The sequence below is a fragment of the Cibotium barometz genome, chromosome 47, assembly GCF_041138505.1.
Source record: "Cibotium barometz isolate CiBa-2024 chromosome 47, ASM4113850v1, whole genome shotgun sequence".
NCBI lineage: Eukaryota > Viridiplantae > Streptophyta > Polypodiopsida > Cyatheales > Cibotiaceae > Cibotium > Cibotium barometz.
Genome location: NC_141092.1, coordinates 8,260,768 through 8,279,067, shown reverse-complemented (window position 1 = coordinate 8,279,067; position 18,300 = coordinate 8,260,768).

Below are 18,300 nucleotides of genomic sequence, written 5' to 3'. Positions count from 1 at the left end.
TATTTTTCTCTCTTATTCCTCTGCCCCCCTTTTTCCCTCACTACTCTCTTATTCTTTCAAACTAACTCCTCTTAGTCTTCTTGTCTCTTGTTGCTCCATCACTTCCTCTCTTATTCACTCATTCCATCCCCCCCTCTCTTCTACTCTCTCTCTCTCATGCCTTTCTCTCTTGTTCACTCATATTTTTCTCTCTTACTCATATGTCTCCATTTCTCCCTCACTACTCTCTTATTTCTTTCAAACTAACTCCTCTTGCTCTTTCTGTCTCTAATTTTTCCAAATAAAAATTTATAACTTTTGATACATGCATAATTTCCCATTTTCAATATTGAAAATGAGCTCTAAAGGCCCAAAACCCTAGAAACAACTGTAAACATGGGTACCTTTGGATGACTTTTCAAAAACCCTAAAACTTTTATGCCCCCTCCCCCTCCCAAACGATCTACCATAAAATGTTTTTGTGTATAAATATGGATTGTTAAATACCATGCATGTCAATATGCATGTCAATAATAGTAGGCAAAAGTATTTTGAAGACTACAGTTCTTGTGTTTAAGGAAATACATCGTGAAAGTTTTAATATTTTTTCTTAGTATATGAAATTCTTAATTTGTATATTGATTGACATTAAAATATTATCAATTTGAATCGGATGCTAAGGATTTTTTTTAAAAATACTTGCGAATAATTGCATACAATTATTACAACTTTTATTTCAATTTCAAAATATGAAAATTTGCATAATAGAGCACATACCACATGTAAAACTGTTGTCATTCTTTATGTTTTGAATGTTTATTTTTCAATTAGGATTCATTTGTAATTTTACTTTCAAGATCTCTGATTAAAATCTTTTGATATGCTTTTAAGTGCTTATAGAATATTAGTTTCTCTTCATGTTTCTTTATTTTCTTGTCTATTGCCTTTGCTTCTAATTCTAGTATTTCTTGTCTATTGCATTTGCTTCTAATTCTAGTATTTCTTGTCTATTGCCTTTGCTTCTAGTTCTAGTCTCGATCGTTGCAAAGATATTGTCTCTGATAAGTTCTTAAGCTCTTCCATTTGCTCTCGTACTTTTAATATTTTCTTTTTTTTCTCATTGGCATCCATAGAAGTTGAGCAAGTTGTTGACACATAATGCTTTGTTTGCTCATTATCATCTCCATGTGTATAGTAGCTTGTACAATTATGCTTTTTTGAAAAAAAAAACTCAAGCTCGGAGCCCCATCAAATATGTCATCAACTTTTCCATCGACCATACTCATTCCTCTTTGTGAGATCTTGCAAATTGTATAACCTCCTTGCATTGTGAAGTGACTTTACCTTTCAATCAGCCCATCCGTCGAGTAAGTTTCTCAATGTACACCATGTTTGTAGAGGTAAACAATCCTTGTCAAAGGTGTACCATTGCTATAGATGAATGCTAATGTCCTTCAATAACGAATGTTAGAATGGTTTCCTAAATAAGTAAAACATGTAGCATTGAAAGATTAAATATGAAAAACACCTCATGTAGACATGCTAAATGTTCCACCCTCGCAAATTAAGCTCATATTCTACATTGTCATCAATCATCGCCACAACCATGATTTGTGCTCACTTCTTGGTTGAATCACGATAATGTTAGTGCAAACCTCCAACAAACCATATGGTAAGATCAACTTCTATGTTCCCATTGTTGGGAGATGCCAAAGCCTGAATAATGAGAATAGGTTTTAATTTCATGTTGGTTGCATGCATTTCTCCTCAAGTAGATTCACTACCAATGTTCTCGTGTTATACATGGCCTTTGTACTGTATGTGGACATGATTTTGGGTCAACTGAACAACATCTTGCAATGGCATAAAAAGCATTCAATTGAATCTCTGTACAATGACATTGGTGTCTCCATCATGTTCAAACTCGCCAGCCCTCCCAAATGGACTGCTAGCCTCTTTGGTTGGCCAGCTACAGTATTGCTTTCTTGACTCTTTGTTAGATTAATTAAAGACACTTGATGATCTCCACATCAAGAAGGAAAGGTGGAATTCATCCAAGGTCTCTTCAACTAATTTTGTGACAAACTTTCCTTTGGATTGGTGCCTAAATCTGACACTCAATGATTTGCACTTTCTAATCACCCTCGGTATTTTTATGGAGAATGGATTAAGATGGATTCATAGATTACATAAAACTGCAATAGAACTCCCATCAATCAGCACAATAGGCCCCCTTTTTCCTTCACCAAGCCCCAGCAGGAAGGCCTCAAGAGGCCTCCTAGGCCCTAGCTACCACCACGGTGTGTGACTAGGGCCCATACGGGCTCCCCGTCTGGGCCCTAGTCAGAGAACATGATGGCTAGGGACCAGCAGGCCTCTTAAGGCCTTCCTTGGGCTTGGTCAAGTGAAAAGAGTGCACATTCTGCTCATAGATGGAATTAGGGTTTTAAAATTTTTTGGGGTTCTTGGTCCTTTCCCCTTATCAGGCCTTATGAGGCCAAGGGTCAAGTTCCAAGGGCTAAGGGCCAAGTGCCACAAGTGCCAAGGTCCAAGTTCCAAGGCCAAATGCCAAGTGCCAAGGGCCAAGGACCAAGTGCGAAGTGCCAAGGGCCAAGTGCCAAGTGCCAAGGCTAAGTGCCAAGGGCTAAGGGCCAAATGCCAAGTGTCAAGTGGAAAGGCCAAGTGCCAAGGGCACTTCTTTGACATCACCAAGCCCCAAGAAGTCCTCAGGAGGCCTCTTGGGTCGGTAGCCGCCACAGTGCGGCGACTAGGGCCCATACCGGGAGCCTGTGTATGGGCCCTAGGCACATTGTGGTAGCTAGGGCACAAGAGGCCTCTTGAGGTCTTCCCAGGACTTGGTGAAGGGAGAATGGGGCATATTGTGCTGATTTATTAGAGTTAGGGTTTTCCATATTTTTTAGGGTTTTCCATTTTTTGGGACCAAGGGCCAAGTGCCAAGTGCCAAGGCCAAGTCTCAAGTGCCCAGTATCAAGGCAAAGTTCCAAGGGCCATGCGAAGTGCCAAGTGCACTCTTTGACATAGCCAAGCCCCAAGAAGGACTTAGGAAGCCTCCTGGGCCCTCGCCACCACTAGGGCCCATATGCATCTGGACCATAGTCGCAGCATGGCGGGTAGGGCCCATGAGGCTTCTTGAGGCCTTCCTGGGGCTTGGTTATGTCAAATAAGCTCCCATTATTGAGATTGATGGAGTTGAGGTATTCCAAATAAAACATTGCAACTCTGGAACATTATACAACATAAATCATCCATGGATAATTACATTACACGAGAACTTGAATGCCAAAAAAATAAGAGGAATGTATATATTAATTGCCGGACTCATAAGTGTTTTATATATACATATGTATCGCTAAGCCACCATGGCATCAAGTACAAAAAAGAATAAAGCTACCCTCATGTGGCTTCTAGTACAAAAAAGTGTAAAGTCACCTCCATGTGGCTTCAAGTACAAAAATGACTGAAGCCAGCTCATCTGGCTGCTAAACATAGCACTACATATACGTCTACGATGTATTTATGGAACCCTCCTCATCGATCTCGTCACCCTCGGACTCCTCGTCTCCTTCCTCCTCATTGCCTTGTGCCTACACATGAGGGACACCATGTATCAATACATTTGGAATGAAGATAAATTTACTGCTTTAAGATTTCTTAACTACATTTAAATAACTATTACTGCACGGTCACTCCCATAGCATGAGTATACTGCTTCTCAGTAATCATCCCCCGTCTCGTAGAAGTGTTGCTAAGTATTGCGCCAACTCTGGTGATGACAATACCCTGTCTTGGTAGTAGTAGGAGGCCTGCCTATGATATCTTGCTGCAAGATGACACAAATCGCATAGGGATTAGAGCAAAGCAACAACCTCCTAATATATAAACCACATAAACACAATACACTTTGAGATCGATACTTACAAACTCGGCCTCCCATGACGCAACCCTCGAGATCCGAAATGTGAGGATCCATAATGCTCCATCTGGATCCATCATGTCTCTTTGGGCCACTTACTGGGGCCCTCTTCTGCTTGCTTCTTTACTTTTTTCCATTCACACTTATGAGTAGTATGTGGCTGGCCCTTTGGTTATACCTCTTTATCTATCTTGGCCAGATCATCGTGAGCTCATCTCTTGAGCAAGACCCTCTTATTGGCTTGGTCTCTTTTGCCCATTTGTCCATAAACCAAAGATGGGGTGGATTTGGATACCTTCTATGTAAACTTTTAATGGTATCCATAGCATGTCTTTCTTTTTGCTCTTTAAATTTAAGAAAGCAATCTTTGTAGTTCACATAAACTACAGAGCACATCCAAGATATGACCGTCTTTCCCTGGGCATCATCCGAGATGCCACTTGTCTTAGTGATATCATGGTATGTTAATGGATTCTCAGGCCGCGGATGCATTAGTATCCTCTGAATGTCTATCATCCCCACCATGAAAACAAGCCCCTAGGCATCCTGCCCCATTATGACGGCTACCCCCACTACTACGTCGTGACGTGCTACGAGTGGCACTATCCTATTGACCACTACCAGTACCAGGGAGACGGACGATGTAGTTGATGTGTCCAAAGAAGGGGCTCGGAAGGGAACAACAGAAGGGGCTACTGAGGGCATAGCTAATGGAAGGGGAGTGAAGGAGAAGGAGCCTAAAGGTGAAGGATGGCCACGGGTGACCGTAGGTGGTGTAGCTAGAGGTGTCAACCCCTATGGGGTAGGAGGGGCGTGAGTCATATAATCATACAACTCCTGTGGAGTTGGAGGATGTCCCAAAATATTATATAGGCTTTGCATGAAGGCTTCATGAGGATTTGGCGAATTGGAAGAGCTTCCTGGCCACATGGTGAATTGCAACAATATGTTCAAGTCAGGATGAGATGAAAATCAAAACATTGAAAAAAAAATACAAGAAAGAGAAACTAATAAGAAGGAAACCTAGATTATTGGATCATGGACGCGAGAGGTAATATAAAAACCTGTAAAAACCAAGGAAAAAACATTATTTTAAAATATGGGAAGAGGGATGGAAAGAGGGAAGAGGGGAGACGGAATGGCCTATTGCATCCATGGTGACACCTTGGACCCGAGGTTACTCTCGTCCACTCTAGGAACGGGACGGGGGTGACCAGGGTAAAAGTGTAACCATGGGACCCGAAGGCATAGGGGAAAGGAAGGGAAGGCGAAGGGGAAGGGGAAGGGGAAGGGGAAGGGGAATGGGGAACTCATGGGGGGGAAGGAGAAGGGGAAGGGAAGGGGAAGGGGAAAGGGAAGGGGAAGTGAAGGGAAGGGGAAGGGGAAGGGGAAGGGGAAGGGGAAGGGGAAGGGGAAGAGGAAGGGGAAGGGGGATGGGGATGGGGAAGGGGATGGGGAATGGGAAGAGGGAAGGGGAGGGAAGGGGAAGGGGAAGGGGAAGGGGGAATGGGGAATGGGAAGAGGGAACGGGGAATGGGAATGGGAATGGGAAGAGGGAATTGGGAGAGGGATGGGGATGGGGATGGGGATGGGGAAGGGGAAGGGGAATTGGGATGGGGAAGAGGGATGGGGAAGGGGAAGGGGAATTGGGATGTGGAAGAGGGATGGGGATGGGGATGGGGATGGGGATGATGGGGAAGGGGAAGGGGATGTGGAAGAGGTAAGGGAGGGGAATTAAAAGAGAAAAAAGAGTATGGGAAGACTCTTCACATCCCTCTTCCTCTTCCCATACCCTCTTCTTAGACCAACCAAAAGGTACGACAGGAAAAAAACATGTTCGGAGGGTAAGGAAGAAGGACAAAACCATAGAACGCGTCTATAAAGTGCGTCTATGTTAACCGCATTGGTTAACATGTTTATACATTATTCCATTGTACATTTATGACATTTGTATAAAAGAGAATGATTGTTTTACCTTGGTGCCACTTTGGCCCAAGAGATTTTGTAAAGAGAGAACAATATAAAGAGAAAAAGAGCTAAAAAAAGAGAGAGAAGAGAGGGATATTAGGGTTAGGGTTAGCCTTCCCTTTGAAAAAGTGATATGTATAAAAGGCCAAATGTTTGACTTTAGTATTCATTGTTGATGTTTCACTTTGAGAATACAAGCTCTCTTCTCTCCCTTGAGTCTTGAGTTTCCTTTGTTTCCATTGTGTCTTTCGTGTATGCCATATGCTTGCCTCTCCCCCTTTCCATTTTCTTTCTCTCCCTCCTCTCTTGACTTGGATACATGACTGTGATGATCCGGGAGCTGACGGAGTGACACCCGGACCGCATCACTTACACCGCTCGCTACCACGAGTTGCATGGAGGTTTATCTTTACCTGCGCATTTGCAAGATCCCCACGACACGTGAGTCACCACCGACTACACATGTTTGGCGTCACTGCCACAGAGTTCTAGGTACGCAAGTGTATTTTGTTGCTTCTCTCGTTACCCACCCATTCCTCTTCGCGAAAAGTAGATTAGCGAAACGCAGTTGGTTTTGGAGTATAGGCATTGGAAGTGTTGAAAATCATTTTTTTGATTCTGATTGGCACATAAAGGCTTGGGGATTAGCTATTTTTAGCTAATTTGATATTATGAAGGCATTTGCATCACTCAAAAGAAAAACATGTTACAAGGGCATGCAAACATATTGGTAAGGACAAAAAAGAGCACATTTGATGATTTATGGGTCAAATCAAGGCAAAAACCTTTATTTCAAATATGCCAAAAATTCCTCTTTTTGTATTTAAATGATTGAATTCCAAATTTCATGGGAATTCCTCTTTTATCATGTAAAAATTTCTTATGCATAAAATAAATTTACCAAAAATTTCTCTTTTCTTTTAATTAAATATTTATGAATAAATAATAAAAATTTATTTCACATGGATATGATGAAAATCATTCTTTTTGCACATAGGATGTCTAATCCTAGAATATGGTAGGAAGTCCTCTTTTAGCATTATGCATAAAATAAGATATATATAAATTTCTATAAAAATTTTACCATAGCTTCACTGCTATTACTAATAATTTTTAATTTTTTCTTAAAAGAATAAAACATTGTAATGCAAATATGATAGAAGATCTATTCTTAAGCTTAAATCTAAACTATGAATTTCAATCATAATTTTAGGCACAATGATACAAGGGGGGCACACATCATTAGGCACAATGATACAAGGGGGGCACACATCATTAGGCATTAGTGCATTCACAGTAAGGTCACATGATATGGTCAAGATAATCACTTGGGGTGTAAATTGGGCATTGTGCACGTGTCTAAGACCATTGTTAAGGGGATTTTGCATTAATTCTACTTTATGCTTTAACACAATCCTTCAAGGCCTAGGATAAACCTACTTTTTGCACCAAAAGAACAAGGCACACTTTGATGGTTGTAAGCAACACATATCTACCTTTTGCACTGATTTTTGTGTTTTTCCACCATGAATGTGCACATCAAGCTGCATTTAGCCATAAAGCAACTATTTCTACCAAAAAACATGCTTTCCTAGTCAAAAGCCACTCCACAGCCTATTTATAGGTCATGACCCCTGTTTTGATCATTCACTGAGCCGGTTTTTGCTAAATTGAGCCCATCTTTTGCAGGTCGTGGGATTAGCCTTAATCCCACGACTTCCTACAAATAGAACCCAATTGCATGCAAACAGTTAGCCATTGCTCCAGTTGCGGCCCCTCAACCCCCAAATCAGCCCAAACTACTCCTATGCCAATTTTCAACCATTTTTCAAGCCAAAAAAGCATGTTTGCTCATAAATCATGGGATTAGCATCAATCCCATGACTTGTCTAGCCAGGTGCCCAAAACATTGAAATCAGGGCTAGAAAAGGTCCAAATGGCTCCGACAGTCACTTGGGAGCATATTGCAAGTTTCTCCTACCTAATTCACTCAGTTTCATTTAAAATTTCACCAATCGTGGGATTAGCATTAATCCCATGACTTGACAGGTTGACAGCTCAAAATAGCAAATTCTTGACTTGTTTCAGTCCAAGGGTCACCGGAGAGCATCTTGCTTGTTTCAGCTCTGCCAATTTCAGCTCGTTTGAGCACAGATTGCACAACTCGTGGGATTAGCCTTAATCCCATGATCTGCCAAGAGGAGGGTCCAAAACATGAGAACCAATTTTCAATAAGCTCAAAATAGTGCTAGTAGTCACTAGAGGGAATCTTGACAGTTTCAGCCTCCTTCATTTGTTTGAGCCTAAACTTAGTCACATGTGGGATTAGCAGTAATCCCATGAGTTGTCAGGTTTACAAGTCAAATCATCATAATCAGAGTCGGTTACTAATAAAACAACTCAAGAGGCCCTATTGTCAGTTTTGGGTGCCAATTCCGGTCAATTCCACATCCAAACTCATCAGTCATGGGATTAGCCTTAATCCCACGATCTGTTGGAGACAAGGTCAGAAAAGAAAATCAGGGCCAGAAAACATCAAAAGTGCAATTTTTGAGCGCTAGAGGGAATATGTCCAAATTCTGACCATTTCCAGACACTAAAGGACAAGTTTTCTTTGCACACATGGGATTAGTAGTAATCCCATGACTGGTCACTTCCAGATTCCAAATCCATCAAAATGGCATCATTTGATCTTCATAGCACCTCGGCACAGTTTTGGCCATTCCAAAGGCAGAATTGGCACTTTAGACAGCTCCAAAATTACAAGCCGTGGGATTAGCCTTAACCCCATGACTAGTCAAATATGATGTCCAGTTGGTGCAATCAGCACTCCTTTGGTCCAAATTAGCGATTTCAGTGAAATTTTGATATGATGAGCGGTTCGAGCTATTTCAGGACCTATTTCAGTCCTAAAAATAGCACGTCATGGGATTAGCCTTAATCCCATGACTGGCTAAATTTGGACTCAATCAGGCTACAAAAACATCCCCACATGCTTAATCAGCGGTTTAGGTGCTACAGTTGCTGAATTGGTTCAATCTTATGAATTTTTGCACTCCCAAGAGGTCCACGGCTACAAAACGTGGGATTAGCATTAATCCCATGATTTGACAATTTCAAGGGTCAAATCAGCTACTACAGGGTTTAAGCCACTTTCTGTCAATTAAGGTCCCCTCTAGCTACAAAATCTGGGATTAATTTTAATCCCATGACTTGTAAAGAAAAAGAACCAAACAAGTCAAAACAGCACCTCAAACGGGCCAAACGGTCATTTTGGCACTTCTAGGCCACAACGGGACTAGTCAGCACCTAGAGCAGCTGTCAGCACTCCAAATATAGGAAGTCGTGGGATTAGCCCTAATCCCACTTCTTCCTATAAATAGCATCTCCAAGCATCAAAAATAGCTTATGTCGCATCCTTTGGCCTTCCAGAGACCCAATAACCATATACTTGCCAAATTTGACGTCGACATCCTTCCAAGCCGAGGGATTAGCAACTATATAAAGGGGTGCTCAGGCTGTGGAATTACCATTCGGAGCTCAGTTCTTGCAAAAATTTTCCAGATTTTCAAAGTGATCCAAACTGCTTCTAGGTGCCTCCCTGTGCTTCCTTTTGCTCTCTTTGTGTCTCTAAACTCATTTTGAGGCAAAAACAGCTTGTTTGAACACCTGGACATCATGGAAACCAAGTCACACAAGAAAGGCCAACCAAGTACCACATCATCCAGAACCGTCACTCACATCCTTTCGGGATAGATGAGCCACCAAGAGTTGACTGAAGAAGGAGAGACTTCCACCTTCGTAGAGTTTGGACAGCCTTCAAAGACAAAGAAAAGAAAAGTGCAAACAATCGTAGAGGTGCAAGTAAACATAGAAAATCCGGTAACCTTTTCCACCATCACACCTCTAGGGCAAGATTGGACTACAGAGTTCGGTGGCTACATGGTGCATTCACGCTATTGATTCAAGGATGGGCTTGTTGTTGACTACCGCGGATCAAGTGAATTTGAGGAAGTTGATCCAAGGATGGATCAACTTCAGGAAGAGGGGCATGTTAACCGCATCGGTTAACAACATGTTTATACATTGTTCCATTGTACATTTACGGTATTTGTATAAAAGAGAATGAGTGTCTTACCTTGGTTCCACTTTGGCCCAAGAGTTTTTGTAAAGAGAGAACAATGTAAAGAGAAAAAGAGCTAAAAAGAGAGAGAGAAGAGAGGGATATTAGGGTTAGGACTAGCCTTCCCTTTGAAAAAGTGATATGTATAAAAGGTCAAATGTTTGACTTTGGTCTTCATTTCTGATGTTTCACTTTGAGAATATAAGCTCTCTTCTCTCCCTTGAGTCTTGAGTTTTTTTTCTTTACATTGTGCCTTTTGTGTATGCAATGTGCTTGCCTCTCCCCCTTTCCATTTGCTTTCTCTCCCTCCTCTCTTGATTTGGATACATGACTACAACAATCCAGGAGCCAACGGAGTGACACCTCGGACCGCATCGCTTACACCACTCGCTACCACAAGTTGTGTGGAGGTTTACCTTCACCTGCACATTTGCAAGATCCCCAGGACATGTGAGTCACCACCAATTACACAGTCTATAAGCACTATAGTTCTCGGTATAAAAACGCATCTATACGTGCATCTATAAAGCACTACAAATTGGTTGAAAAATAATTTGATGCACAAATAGCCGCGTAGATAGATGCGCTCCAGTGGCAAAGTTTCCAAAAAAACTATCGAGAGTGACACGCACAAAAATGACATATCAAAAAGAAATATATATATTTCTATCAAAAGAAACAAAGGGCCAGACTCTCCTACTATTGCGAAGGATAAACAAGGAAGAGGACCAAGAGGGAAAAAGAGGACGAAGGAAAAGGAGGACGAGCAAAAAGTACTCACCTAGAACTAGAAAGGTATGTGTCCTTGTGTCTTTTTGAAGTGGCATCCTCTGGTTGTTCCCTTCTTCTTGCTTCATTTGGAAACCTTCTCTTGCTCTTTGCTCCTTTTGGAAGCCTCCTTCCTCTTTGCTTTCTTGCTCCTTGCTCCTTGGGGAAGGGTACTATTGATGGTTTTGGAAGATGTGGTAGGCGACGAAAGCTCGAAATGATGAGAGAAGGGGGTGGGTTGGAGTGTTTTGTATTTATAGAGAAAGCAAACTGCTATGTTTGGCGGGGCTTTTCTAATCGTGATGCGCGTCAAATCACATCTATAGGCACATCTATAGGATAGAGGACATGCAAATAGATGCATTTTCACACAGTACAGAAACGCCTATAGACACATTTTTAAACAAGTATAGACACGATTATAGACGTGGTACATAGCATGTAAACAACTTGTGATCATTGGTTACCTGACATTTTCAGTTATGGTTGCTTGTACGATGTCTTCATCTTCCACGAGCTCATGCAGTGAGGATGAATCCCTCTGACTTCAAAATTGAGAGAAATGGTTGGAGCAAAAAGTTAAATGTAAATGTGACCGATGTCGAGGGAGAATGTACCGCAAACGTGAAATCACACTGAATCACATCTCCCAGTATGGAGAATGGGATCCGAATGTATCCATAGTAAGTGTTGGAACGGTGAAATAAAGTGATATATCTTTGGGTGTACAAATCTTTGATGTTCCTTTAATTTGTTTTTGATATAGGATGCATTTGCACACCCACATATGTTTCCCTACGCTAGTCGTGAATAGGTAAAGCATCGATGAGAGTAGGCCATGGAGCAAGAGGGATCTTTAGGCCATGGAGCCGGAGTGGATGACTGAAGTGATGGCGACAGTATCCCTCCACTGTTACCTCATGAGGCCATGGAGGAGGAGGTGTTCGATGATATGGTGCATGATTTGCTTGCCCATGAGACTACAGGAAGGGATGATAGCATGAAGCAAGACCATCTTTTCATTGCAGCATCGACACTAGGATTTGAGGGGTGCACATTCTATGTTCTACGTGCCTCCCTTGAGTTATTGAACTTGCAGACAATTTATGACAATTTATGGATGGAGCAATGAAAGTTTGAATGCATTACTGAAGCAAGCTTTCGATTTTGCAATCATGGTGAATTATGGTCCTATGGATTATGTTGAATACATTTTTCTCATTTATGATTTTCACGTGCAGACACTAGCATGCTTCCAAGGGATGATAAATTACAGACCTCAAGAGATATGGCGAGGAGCTATATGACATCTCTTGGAAGGTTGGATTATAATCGCATCCTTGCATGTGTCAATGATTTCATTCTATTTCGTAGCGTGTCCTACTTGTGGCAAGACAATATATAGAGAATATCTTAAAACTTTTGATGTGCCTCGTAAGGTTTTGCGCCATTTTTCAATAATTCCTCGCATCCAACATATGTTCAAGTGCAACTCCATCGCAAAGCTCATGTAATGGCATTCCTCTAATCGATCAACTGATGGTGGAGAGTGGAGAACTCCCGTGGACACTCTTGCGTGGAAGCATATTGAAGACACATGGCCAAGATTCAAGGAAGAACCCAAGAACTTGAGACTTGGATTGAGTGTGGATGGTGTGAACCCATTTGGTTTCAAAAGCACCTCCTACAGTGTATGGCTATTGGTGTTGGTGAATTATAATCTTCTACCCTCTATGGTGACTAATAAAGGACATGTTATGTTATCCCTTCCAATTTTAGGGAAACATAAAGTGAAAAACATGAATGTTTATCTCGAGCCTTTGATTAAGGAGCTAGAGATACTCTGGAGAGGTGTCGAGGTGCATGACATGAGTAGGCCTCCCTCATCTCACGAGACTTTATCTTGAAGGCAGTGTTGATATGGACAATGCATGACTTCCCAGGCTATGGCAAGTGTTCAGGTATGCCTTGAACTTTTAATCATGAGTAGGAAATTGATATGGCATTGAGAAACTACCTTTCTTATGCAATTGTGTCTATTGTTTTAGGTCTCTCTACATCGGGTTACCATGCATGTCCAAAATGTGGTCCTTCTCTAGTTGCTTCATGGCCAAGAGACTTGAAGAAGGTCATCTACAAGAATCACCATCATTTTTTGCCACTTGATCATCCTAAATATGTCATCTCTTGGAATGAACATATAACCGTTTCAAAATACAACAGGGCGTGAGGTAGTTTTGGTCCCTCCAAAAAAACACCTAAAATCACCTAAAAATGTGAAAAAAACTAATAATTTATGTGGAAAAAAATTAGTAACCTTATTTTAGACAGTTTTAGTGACATTTTTGTTTCAAATGGCTCAGACACTTTTTTAAGTTCCAAACTCCACTCAAAATTGGTCACTTTCATGACAAATATTAATTTTCATCTTAAAAAAGCTTACAAATTTGGTCTAAAACAATAATTTGTTATTACCAATCAATGGAGAGTTCAATTTAAATCAAAATTTTAGGAGTTAAAATGATTGTTATTTTTTAAAAATTAAAAAACAAAGATGTTCACATCTTCTTAAGATATAAATACTACAAAAACATTGTTATAACAAAAAAATATCTTTAGATAATGTGGGACAGGGGGTGAACGTCATCAATTATACTTTTCACCACGTGTTTTTTTATTTATGACCGCTTTTGACAAGATCTATGATAAATTTATATTAGAGAAGAGATTTTCATCACAAAAACAATTGTGCTTTCCAAAAAGCAAAAAGTTCTTTTCAAAAAGCAAATGTGCTTTCTTTGCTTTTCTCTAAGAGGACGAGATCCTAATGAAGAATCTATTTTCAGATAAGAAATTTAACTTTGTTAAGTGATTGCTTTCCACAATTAAAGATTTGCATATTTTTTGGTTATTTATAGCATACCATGCCAAATTGAGCATGGTTGCTTTTCTGCATGCTAAAAATAACTAAAAAGCATGCAAATCACTAATTATGGAAAGCAAGCACTGAACACAGTGAGATTTCTTATTTGATCTCATCCTCTTCGAGAAAATCATGAAAAGCACATTTACTTTTTGGAAAGATCAGTTGCTTTTGTGATGAATATATCTTTTGTAATATAAATTTATGAACTCATTAAAAATCAAAGTCTTGCCTGCTCCCCACCACACCACCCCCCCCTGTGCTCCCTCCGCCCACCCCACATCACCCCCACCGCCCCACCCCACATCACCCCCACCGCCCTATCCCCTCCTCCCATAATCCACACTGCACCTCCTCTCCCCTTGCGCCCCCCCCAACTGCTCCTTGTACCCCCTCTGCCCCCGGCCTGCTCCCCTCTCACACGGCTCCCTCCCAGCACTACACTGCCTCCCCTCCCCTCCCCCCCCACAAACTCGGCACCCCCGCATTCCCACCCTGCCCCGCCCCGCCCCGACCCTTCGCCCCCCACTTGTCCCACCCTCTCCATTCCCCACCCCTCCCCCCCAACTTAACCCACCTCCCTCCCTCCCCCCCCCCCCCCCCCAAAAAAGCTATGCAACCCCACCGTGCCCTGCCATCCCCCCCCAACTTGCTCCACCCCCTCCATTCCCCGCCTCTTCCGCCCACACCCCCACCCCTCCCATTTATGGCCTGTACCTCCATCCCCCCTGCCCCCCCAACAAAAAAAAGCATCCCCACACCTCCTCCCCCCTCCCCCTCCCCTTTTCCCTCTGAAATGTGCCATTAACCACCCATCTCCTCCCAAACGTGCCACCAACCACCCATCTCCTCCCAAACGTGCCACCAACCACCCAATCTCCTCCTTGCTCCTCCTCTAAATTTTAGGAGGTGCAGGGCAGAGTTGTATTCCAGAATACAGCCCTCCCCTAGAGCTCAAAAAAATGCAAGATTTGGAGTCACTATCTCATTTTGAGTTCCGAAAGCCGCCTCCTTCCTGTATTCTGAAATACGAGCTCTAGAGGGCTGTATTCTGGAATACAGGAAGGAGGCGGCTTCCGGAACTCAAAATGAGATAGTGACTCCAAATCTTGCATTTTTTCGAGCTCAAAGGGAGGGCTGTATTCTGGAATACAACTCTGCCCTGCACCTCCTAAAATTTAGAGGAGGAGCAAGGAGGAGATGGGTGGTTGGTGGCACGTTTGGGAGGAGATGGGTGGTTGGGAGGAAATGGGTGGTTAATGGCACATTTTGGAGGGAAAAAGGGGGGGATGCAAGGCCGGGGGTTGGGCGAGGGGGGAGGGGCTCTATTCTGGAATACAACTCTTCCCTAGACCTTCTCAATTTAGAGGAGGAGATGGGTGGTTGGTGACACATGTGGCACTTTTGGGAGGAAAGAGATGGTTAGTAACATATTTGGGAGGGGAAAAAGGGGTGGGGGGGGGACTATGATCATTTAATGATTGCTTTTGATGAGACACGTGATGAACTTATATTATAAAAGACATCTTCATCACAAAAGGAATCGCGCTTTTCAAAAAGCAAATGTGTTTTTTGTGCTTTTCTCAAAGAGGATGAGATCATAAAAGAAATCTCACTACTTAAGTGCTTGTTTTTCACAATTAAAGATTTGTATTTTTTTTTGTTATTTAAAGCATGTAAGAAAGCAACCATGCTTAATTTGGTCAAATTAAGCATTGTTGCTTTCCTTCATTCTTTAAATAACCAAAAAGCATGCAAATCACCAAATTGTGAAAAGCAAGCACTTAACAAAGTCAAATTTCTTATTTGAAAAATAGAATTGTGATCAGGATCTTGTCCTCTTTGAGAAAATTACAAAAACCACATTTAGTTTTTGGAAAGCATGGTTATTTGTGTGATGGAAATGTCTTCATTACTATAAATTCTTCATAAATCTCATCAAAAGCAATCAAGAATCATAAAAAGGACATGGTGAAAAGTATAATTAATGACATTTAGTCCCCCCGTATTATTTTAAGAGATTTTTTTGTTATAATATTTTTTTTTAGTATTCAATTCAAATTTAGAGAAGTTATCTTAAGAATTTGATTTAAAGATGTGAAAATCTTTGTTTTTAAAAAATAATCATTTTTATTTATGAAATTTTGATGTAAATTGAAGTCTCCATTGATTTGGTAGTGGTTTTACAATAAATTTTTAAGATTTTTTAAGGTGAAATTTATTTTATGTCATGAAAGTGTAAAATTTTGAGTGGATTTTGGAACTTGAAAAATGTGTCAGAGTAATTTGAAATAAAAATATTAGCAGCATTTCTTTGGCATGTGCATCACTGAGGTTTCGAAGAAGAGAGAATAATCTCTAGAATTAATTGAAGAGCTAGAGAGACTTATGTATGGAGAGACTCAAGAAGCTTATATTGGTGTAAGAAAAACAAGCAAATGACTCCAATAAGAGAACAAAATGTGGAAAGAAAATGTTAATCAGCTCACAATGGGGATTATAATTATTGTCTTAGCAGAAAATGATGAGAGTGGATATCCCTTTTGATTCACAAAGATCATCAAAATTCAAGAAGAGAATCAAAGGGTATAGTCAATTGATGTTTAGTAGTTCAAAACAAGCGGAGATGATGCACTAACAAGAAAGTATACCTAGAGATAATTAAGGCAAGCCCAAAGCGAAAGAAAATAGAGGACAGTCACCATGACACATAATATCAATCAAGATGATGTGAAAATTCTTATTTATGGCTTCACTCGAAAGAAATCTAGTTACCTTCGACAACAAACCATACAAATTTTATGGGAGGAAGTGAAGGATCTTTTGAACAAGGAATGCTAGATCTTTAGATGTCACTTTTTGATAATGTATTTTATTTTCAATAAAAATGATGGTTTTATACGTCCAAATTTGCATGACTTTTTGAAGTTCAAAAAGTTAATTTTGAGTATTTAAGTATGAAATTTTAGTTTTTTTTGTATTTTTTAAGAGGTTCATTCTAAATTTTACCTTTTTTGGGCAAAAAACTAGCATTTTTGGAGTTTTTTTGGTAGAATAAAAAATGAGTTGTAGTTTTGGCGGTTTAGGTGTACTTTCAAATGACCGACTGTTAATGGTGTCCCTCCATAGTCACACATCCATAGTCACACACTATAGGAGATTGGAAGCAAATTTGGGATGCTACAGAAACTCCTCCTCTGCGTGGCATGAGCTGGTAAGAGTTTGTAACTATTGTGTACTATATTGAATGGAAATTGGTTTAGATATTCCATCTTTTTTTTGCTACCATATTGGACCCAGCTCCATATCAACCACCTTCTTGATTCCATGCATATCTTTAAGAATGTGGCATCTAGAATTTGGAAGCACTTGATTGGGGCAGAAGATTCCTTGAGCATAAGGGAGGATCTTCACACCACAGAGAGAATACATAAGGGAGGGGCCAAAGGGATGCATCATTTTACCCCATGCACTGTGGAAGGTAAAAAAGAATAAGGAGAAGGAGGTGAAGCAGGCTATCACTACATTTTGTACTCCCACTGGATGCATGAGGTGTTTGAAGGGAGCCTTCACAAAGAGTAAGAAACGAGGTGTAGAGCAATAATACGCCTTTAAATCTCATGATTGGCACAAGATGCTCCAAGTAAGTATGACTTGACATATCTCTTTTTCCATCCAAATTTATGTTTCAATAGCAACTAATCAACCGTCTCTTGTGTGTTCAATTCATACTACTTACTAGCATTTCTCATTGTGCATCGAGGGACGTGAAGGGCTGTATTTACAAGATCGGCGAGCTTGTGAGGTACTTCACACTATATACAAGATGTAAAGCATATCCATGGTTTGCATTGTTTTCATATTGCAGATATTGTGCACTTTTTTCTTTCTAGGTATGTGAGCTCAAAGAAATCGATCCCACCTGTAAGATCCCTGACCCCACCGCGCAACGAATTCAGGGGTGCTAGCGGAAGTAGCACTTCTTGCGCGGGGCAGGGTCCCACACTTGGGGCCTCGCCCAAGGATATCCGGACAAGGGACTAATCCATCGGTTCTTCCAAAACCGACCCGGAAAAACTTCCCTTGCCTGGAAAGCACGGGTGATTCCTCCAAGATAACTTTTCTCTAACATAGTCAAAAGCCTTAACTAACTGAACTGATCTGACCGAACCCGTAAGTCCCATAGTCATATCAAGGAAAAGATTGTACTTGGATCATAGAGACCAATGCTTTTTTCCTCATTGAGAGGCACAGTCGTTGATTCTTTTCCATAGAATAATTTTTGTCCGAGATTTACTTCATCTATCGTACTATACAGAAATTGAGTCTCGATTTAGGGATCCATCAGTCCAGCCTAACCCCATTCAGTCCCATGGGTTAGCCAATCGCCCAACCACTGTAGTGATGGGATCCAATTAGGAATTTTGGTTAGGTTTTGTCCCGGGTTCCAGGGAAAAGAGTTCCCAGACCCCCTAGCCGGATATTCATGCAAACATAAAACTAGTCACACCACTTACACACCCAATATGAACTTGCCTTTTTCACAGATTCAACAATCTTTAAAATAATCATTTAATGAAACCATAGTGTTACTGATCATAATCC